We start from the raw sequence: 8,739 nt of genomic DNA, 5'->3' as shown, positions 1-8,739 counted from the left end.
ATCCGATTTATTAAGGGCCCACAGACGGATCTATCGCGCGTTGCTAAGGAAGTGAAATGTTACTTCCGGTAACTGACGTCATCATATCATGACCTGACAAGAAAACCCACTCACAAGCTAAAGTCACCGCACAAACTGTTGTTTCCATCGAAAGGTTTTTCCTCGCCCTTCCTCGCGCTCGTTCTCAGATCAACTGCGCATGCGTAAACGAACTGACTTCCGGTTTGAGAAAAAAAGCTTAATTTCCGGCGGTTTTAAATTGAATTCAATTTTTTTTTACATGGCACGTTTCATCCCCAAATACAGAATATAGCTAAGCATTGATTTTTTAAAATCATCTTTTTTGAAAAAGTTATGGGTATTTCAGTATCGTTTATGTCTCTAAAAAGAACATTTTTCAAAATAAAAAGAAAACCATGCTTGGCTGGATGCAAAAACGAATACAAATTATCAAACCATCGCTTAAATACCCAAATTGTGTAGCACGGAGACAAATTTAGAATTTTCTTTTATTGGTCACGTGACCATGGACGTGGTATGATGACGTCATATTTAGGGTCGTTGGGTTACAAAAGTTGTAAACTGACCAAAACAATGCCAAATTCTCTCAAATTACTTAATCATTACATCATTAGCAACGCACCCCAAAAAATACGTCAGTGGGCCCTTAACTATTTATTTATTTAATTTTTTAACATTTTTATTTGTGACACAACAAATACATGTGTACAATAGACAAACTAAAACTAATGACAAAATAAAAAATTTTAGTGCGACGTGCATTTTACCATGGCCACCTAACAGAGTTTTTTACAAATAGTCTGCCAATCAGGATGTGTGGATTTCATTCACAGTAACGCCTCCTTGCAAAGTTCACACAGTTGTAGTTGAACACCGTTGCATGGGTTGTTGAGTTGACGTAATTACACGTAATTGTCACTGAAATGTGGAACTTTGTTGGGTGGCCACGGTAAGGCGCGTTTAACTGTAATAGCAATACAGCGGACTAGCACTGTCACTATACAAAAAAAGAAAACAAGTAAAAAACAAGCTATCGATAAACAAAAGGGTCATTAATTAAGACAAAAGAGCAAAAGAGCAATTTTCAATTTTCCCATGATTGCTATTCGATTCTCCTTTGTAATTCTACAGAATTAGGAGTCATGAGAAGCATTTTTTCAAACGGTGTAGAAGTAATATTTAGTGCACACCAAGAAAAGATCTAGTTTGCGTTTTTGGGAATTCATCAGAATGTGTTTTTTATCTTTGTTTGAAAAAGGATCTGTTTGTTTATGGCCTTGTAAGGTTTAAATTACTCCAGTTATTAAACCATTTCAAAATATCAGTGTATCATGAGAGTGTAAGAGAACATTCCGAAAATGTATGGAGTATAGAGTCTTGACAGGAGCCCATCACCCGGAGCGTGCAACTTAACTATACTTGTGCAACGGCGTTTTCACAAGTAAGGTTATTTTTAGATTGAATTTCACGCTAATGAGACTCCCACAGGAGCCCGATGACCAATTTCAAGAAATTAAGCTGACGTCATAGGGTCACCGAACCGTAACTGACTTTGTTGTTTGACCTTATTCGCGGGAAGGGCTGGTCACAGACGCTGTATGGAAGTTGCACGCTCCAGGATGGGCTCCTGGTCTTGACTTGAACATTGAGTGCATAGTCCTTAATCAACGACGGCCGCCATGTTGACTCCCAAGGGATTGAAAACTTTTGTTTTGCCCCACCGAAACTCGTTGCTAAACATTTCAACTCGAGACTCGGCGTACGACATCTATTGTCTATGGCCAATATGGCCGCCGCGCGAATAAGGCCTATTGATCACCACCTGTAAAGTTTCTTTTTTTTGCATCCGGAATTCAGATTAAATTTTCTCAAAGCGTGAAGCGGGCCTTGCAAGACCTTCCGGTCCAGATTTCCGAATTAAAAAAAAAAAAACATTTTAAATGAAGGACCTCTCGAGTAATGGGCCGCGCCTCCATGTACTCGGGAATTCGACTCTTCGTCTGTCCGTATTAATCAACTTTCCATTGTCACTCATATCTGGGTAGCAAGTCGTTGACCAGAGTACAAGAGTAGCGCGCCCATAGAAAACTCCGGTTCACGAGCACGCCCCAGCCACCTTTGTCGTCAACGAAAGTAATAATAAGTAAAAAAAATAAAAATAAATAAGTGCATAGTTTTTTTTTTTTATCAAATAGAACGGAGAACTAAGAAAATAGCTAAATCTTGTAAAGTAACACTCCAAGAAAAATGCCATGAAGTATCTCAAGGTGGTGGATAGTTTATTTCAAACCAAATTAGGTATATACAATTTTGAATTAGGAAGAGAAAATCTATGTAAACAAAATTTATAGGATTGGAAAAAAGATCAATACAAAAATATCGATCATGTTTTTTAAAAAGGACTAATTAATACAGTTCATTACCTTTTCTACGTTGCACTCAACCGAAGGGATTCTGCAATTACTGGCCGCATTGGCTAGGACTAGTCGTAAGTCTGGAACAAGCGTTGGCAAAGAACGATAGTAGAGTGCCTGATAATTCTACCGCCGCCAAACATAATCCTTCTACCCAGATTATCCATCTCTTTGCTCGTATTTAGTCATTTATAAAAATATAAAGTCACTTCATTTAACGTTGGTGCGCCCCTTACCCTCCTGCCCCTGCCAGTGCTCCGTTTTAAGGGTATTTAAAGCTATATAGCTACATGGATCAGAGGATCCGATGATCAGACGAAGCGATTGCTTCTCCGAGTGGGAAGCTGTTCCTGCAGGGGTCCCACAGGGGACAAAACTGGGCCCTCTGGCTGTTCCTTATCATGATAAATGATCTTTCTGTATATAGCAGACACAACTTTTTGGAAATACGTCGATGACACCACTCTTGCCGAATCAGTAGCGAACAACGAGACTAGCTACATGCAGCCGGTTACGCGAAGATGTACTTGTATGACAGTCGGAAGCTGATAGTTTCCAACTCAACGAGTCTAAATGTAAAGAACTGAGAATATCATTCTCTAGATCAGGAAGTTCTGTAGATCATATCACTATCAATGATAAGCAAGTCGAAGCTGTCTCGTCCGCAAAGCTGTTAGGAGTGGTAGTTTCGGACAACCTCAGGTGGAACGCGCATGTAGAATCCATACGCAAAAAGGCTGCGACGCGCCTGTACTTCCTAAAACAGCTAAAGCGCGCTAAAGTTCCATCCAAGGGTATACTACGTTTGTATACAACATGTTTACGCCCTGTATTAGAATATGCGTGGCCAGTTTTTCATCATTCTTTGCCGCAATATCTGTCTAATGAAATGGAAAGGTTGCAAAAGCGCGCGTTGCGGTTAATACAACCCGACTTATCCTATACTGAGGCTCTAGTAGCTCTAGACATTACGTCACTGTACGAGAGGAGGACCAAAGGGACCAAAGCCACAAGCTCCATGATCTGCTGCACCCGTAACCAGAGATACTTCAAACTACCGATTTGTAAGACAAATAGGTTTAAAAACACTTCTATTATGGCGAACAATTTTAATTATTAGTAGTAATCTATCTTAATTATTATTAGTATTTTGGTGTTGATACTTCTCCTTTTGTATTCTATTGTATGTTATATTTTACGGTTTTTATAGTAGTTATCATATATTTATAGAGAATTTTTAGTTTCATTGTAAAGTAAGTCACTTTTCAGCCGGCCCTTGGTCTGCAATGATTGTACTTCTTAATCTATCGATCTATCAATGATTTTACTTCTTAATCTATCGATAGTGCACAAACTAGAAATGTTTGCCTAAGCTCGAAACTGACGGACCATTTCATCGCCGTTTAAACTTAAGTACTTTCTTCTGACCGTTTCAGAGTTTTTTCCTCTGCCACTGTGCCGAAATACAATAACGTGTGGGCTCACTTCCATTAGTAGGACTAATGGCCACATGGATTACATGGGGGAGGGAAATTAATTCTGTTGAAATATAGGGGCTAAAAAGATACCCCTTCCAAATACATGCAGCAGTTTGACAAGTTTTTAATTGCCTTTCTCATTGCTGAGTTTATGAAGAATAACGCAACATAGTTGAGACATTAATGACATGAATATGCCGTCATATTGCATTCGGTAATGTATCAACAAAGTGAATTTATAAACGAATGTATACGTTGAGCAGCAAAAGACGCCGTTCGTGCTGGTATTGCTGTGGTGGTCCTTTGATGCATTGGCTGTTAAAAAAAAAATAAGATGAATCGTTGATCTGACTTGCAGTCGTTACTAAACAATACAAAACAATGCAATACAAACTTAATTGACCACTACCCAATGGGGCTTTTCAGGGCCAATGAAACACAATCGATGAAACGACAGAACGCAACAACTACACTTGATTTACTACACTTGCTACGCTTGCTACGACGTCTGCGATTACCACGCTCGCTACATTTGCTACACTTGCTACACTACACTTCATATGCTGGCTACATTTGCTACGCTTGATTTGCTACACTTTCTACGCTTGCTACTACTCTCAGCGCTATTCTTGCTACGACGTCTACACTTGCATGCTACCTGCTGCACTTGCGACACTTGCTACACTACATTTGATATGCTCGCTACATTTCTTACGCTTGATTTGGACTTGCTACACTTGTCACGCTTGCTACTACTCTTGCTATGCTTGCTGCGACGTGTACATTTGCCACGATTGATACGCTTGCTACATTTGATACCATCCTGGCTTTCAGATCAAATTCTCAGAGCTATCAAAGAGCGCGATCGGCTCAAGAAAGAAATGGAAAAAGGTCGAATCCAAAAAGTGTCTTTTAATGCTGCTAGAAACAAAGTAGTTCGACTTATTGAAAAAGCCAAAAAAGAAGCGGTTATCAATGAAATAGACAACAGCAAATTGAACTCCAGAATCCTATGGAAGACCTTAAAAAGCATTTTCCCTACTAGCTAGTGTGAGACAGTTGAGTTGAATAAACTCTGTAACCAAAGACGGAACCAGCTATACTACCCCGGAAGAAATATCCAACGTATTCAACGAGCATTTTATCTCTAATGCTGATAACATCATTGATAAAACCATCAACACTAAACCCGATCTAACTAGTTTGGTGGATTTCGTAAGACGTAACAAAGCTGACAACTGTGCAGATTTCAGCATACCCACAATTTCAGATCGCGAAGTTTTAGAGATCATCAAATTTCTCCCATCAAATGTTGCAACCGGACTTGATGGAATCAGCCCCTTGTTGTTAAAATTAATCGCTCCTGCAATTGCTCCAAGTCTAGCAAAAGTAATAAACTGCAGCATAATTAACAGTATCTGCCCTGCTCAGCTCAAACTGGCTCGTGTCACTCCGATTTACAAACAGGGGAGTAAAAACGATGTTGACAATTACAGACCTATATCGGTCCTCCCCGTCATTTCAAAGCTTCTCGAGAAACATGTTTTTCAATCACTTCAATGCTTTTCTTACTAGTCACAATTTACTGTACAAATGTCAATCGGGTTTTAGAGCTAACCCGCACTCCTGCGAAACCATCCTTGTAAAAATTACATGCAGATGAATGGCTAGAGGCAGTGAATAAAGGCCTTTTTACAGGTGTTGTTATGATCGATTTACGCAAAGCCTTCAACGTTGTAGACCATAAACTGCTGCTGAAGAAACTTCAGATTTATGGCTTGAACAGCAACTCCCTCAAATGGTTCGAAAGTTACCTCAGCAGAAGGTATCAGAAGGTATGTGTCGACGGTAAACTCTCTGAACCGCTCAGTATTCAATCCGGTGTACCGCAGGGAAGTATTCTTGGTCCTGCCCTTTTTCTGCTCTTCATAAACGATCTGTCTTTAGTACTGAAGAGCAACATTGGGATTTATGCCGACGACTCGACCCTTTATGCATCTGCGCCTACCTTAGCTGACGTCTAGGAGAAAATTAGACCTGACATTGACGCAGTATCGAAGTGGGCGAAGGAAAATAAAATGAAAATGCATCCAGCAAAGACAAAATACAGTATAATTTGGACCAGACAGAAAATTGCAAATTCACCAAAACAAACTCTCGATCTTTCAGTTGACGGCATGCCGTATGCAACTCTCTACGGTTGAGTCAGAAGGTGTCTTAGTAGTACACATCACCTGGAACGAACATATTGACATACTGCGCCGGAAACTGCTTCAAAGAATTGCAATTTTAGGAAGAGCTCGGAGATATCTCCCCACCAAATATCGATTACTTCTCTACAATGCAAGTATCAAACCACTCTTTATGTATTGTTGTACTGTTTGGAGCAACTGTAGCCAAACCAACCTAGACGAATTGCCTCTTTAAACTTCAAAAACGCTGCGCTCGATTAATTTTGGATAGTCCTTGGGATGCACGATCTTTTGATAATTTTCAAAAGCTTAAGTGGCTGCCAATCGATCAAATGTTTAAGATCAACAAATTCGGTCTTTTAAAGAAAGTTATTGATGGAAGAGCACCAGAATACCTTACTGCAAGCTTGGACACCTTTCGTTTCGAGCACAATTATCCCACAAGAGCTACTGAAATATCATACCGTTTACCGAAACCAAGAACCGAAGCAATGAGAAGAATATTCTTTTATTCCACCATAAAAGATCTCAATGCTCTTAACTTAAATCCAACGGCCTCTTTTAACTCCATGAAATCTACACTAATCAATAATACTGCCCTAATTTATACGGTGGATAATTTTAAAGTTAAAAAGCTATTCTGATTTTAAAATTTTTAATATCATTGTAAATATCTTTGTAAATAGATTCTCCATTTTACTTATCTATCGGCTTTTATCTTAATTGCTGTAATTTCTATTCAATATTTTTGTTTTTAGAGGGCCACTAGGGAGAATACTTTTATAGTAATAGGTGTTACCCTCTTTAAATAAAGGTTATTATTCATTTATTTGCTACACTACATGTACTACACTTGATATGCTGGCTACATTTGCTACGCTTCGGATTTGCTACACTTTCTACGCTTGCTACTACTCTTGCTATTCTTGCTACGATGTCTACACTTGCTACTTGCTACATTTTCTACGATTGCTAAGCTTGCTACACTTTCTACACTACATGTGCTACATTTGCCATGCTTCAGCTACATTTGATGGCACAGTGGTGAGAGCACTTGCCTCCCACCAGTGTGGCCCGGGTTCAATTCTCAGATCTGGCGTCATATGCGAGTTGAGTTTGTTGGTTCTCTACTCTGCACCAGGAGGTTTTCTCTGAGTACTCCGGTTTTCCCCTACACTAGCAGCAGTGTCTGGGAGTGCTCCAGTACATTTAGATGGCAAATGAAGCAACTGTGTGAGAACAAGCTATTACACGTTTTATAGTTTCGACACGTCTTCTCGTCATACTTTTCTTTTACTTGCTGTTCTTATTGGTGCTCTTGGCATTGCGTTTCTACATCGTTTATCACTCATGAGGTACAGCTTTAACAAAAGAAATCGCTAAATGTAATCAACCAATCACAAAGCCTCTTCACAAAGGTGTTGTTTGACTCGATTTAGTTGGGTTGACTTCTGCAAAAGTCATCTCGAACTACGCAGTTGCGAATCTCCTTAAGGTTTCACTGAAGTTCCCAGGACAAAGGAATTGTATGACCTAGTCGAAGCAGATTTTGAGTTTGTATGGAAAAATGGAGTCAGAATTATGAGTTTACTCGTATACCTCGTGAGTCTTTCTTTTTCGTAGCGATGGACGCTTTATCCTATGCAGGCTGCATTTCCAACTACAAAGTGAAAGAATGTCCCATTCTTAGACAGTTATTTTGAAAAAAATATCTTTTCCCATACATTTTCTTATGCTATTCCGGCGCCACTTTGAACTCGAGAACCGTCTACGCCATGTTGTCCCAAATCAGTCTGTCAATGTATGGTAATTAGCTACAAGCACTTGCGGCTGGTCAATGGAGTTAGAGGTTTGGGTTAGCGGGGGGTTACCATTTGGATTTGTGACTACCTAGTGTTGTAGACGTTCTCTTTAATCAGCTATCTTCATTTCGTTCCACTCTTTACGTTACCCAATTCGTTTCTGTTACTGGAATGGCATCACTTTCTTGCAACGATAGCTGAGCATCCCTCATGAACGTAAACACCCGATAAAATCCAGTTAGGAGAAGCGAAAATGTTGTGGCGCGGCGAGAAATCGACCAGTCGCCCCAAAGTAAACCTGCACTACGGGCTCTTCTTACAGCCAAAACATTAACCTGCGATCAGCTGTACTTTTGTTTATTAGACAGAGCGGTACCTTTTCCGCTCTATCTAAAGAAAAGTACGCCTGATCGTGGGTTAGCAAAACAGCAGAATCTTAAGTAACATTAATGCTGGACTGGATGAATAGTCCATCAGCCGGGGATCCTACAAGGATTGGTTTAATATCTTCCTCTCGCGCTTTGTTTCGGCTGATGAATATCTTATTCTCCTTTCTTCTCTCTCTTGTCCTACGTCGACGTTGGCTTTACTGTCCTCCCTGTCTAAATTTTGCTTCCGATATCGTAATTTCGCAGAGGAAATGACTAACTGTGTTCAGGACAGGGAGAATGATTAAAGATAAAGACGTTATTTTTATTCCCCAATCAGTAAATAGTACCAGGAAACTAAACGAGACTATTGAGTCTAATTAGGTAAGACTGAGATGGTAAGAGAAAGTGAGAGTGTTGTTGATTGACGCATGCGCAAAGCAGCATGGTGCGATTGTCAAAGG

The sequence above is a fragment of the Montipora capricornis genome, chromosome 10 (genome assembly GCF_036669925.1).
Source record: "Montipora capricornis isolate CH-2021 chromosome 10, ASM3666992v2, whole genome shotgun sequence".
In the NCBI taxonomy this organism is placed as follows: domain Eukaryota; kingdom Metazoa; phylum Cnidaria; class Anthozoa; order Scleractinia; family Acroporidae; genus Montipora; species Montipora capricornis.
The sequence above is the reverse complement of the archived record's forward strand: the minus strand, read 5'-3'. Positions refer to the sequence as shown.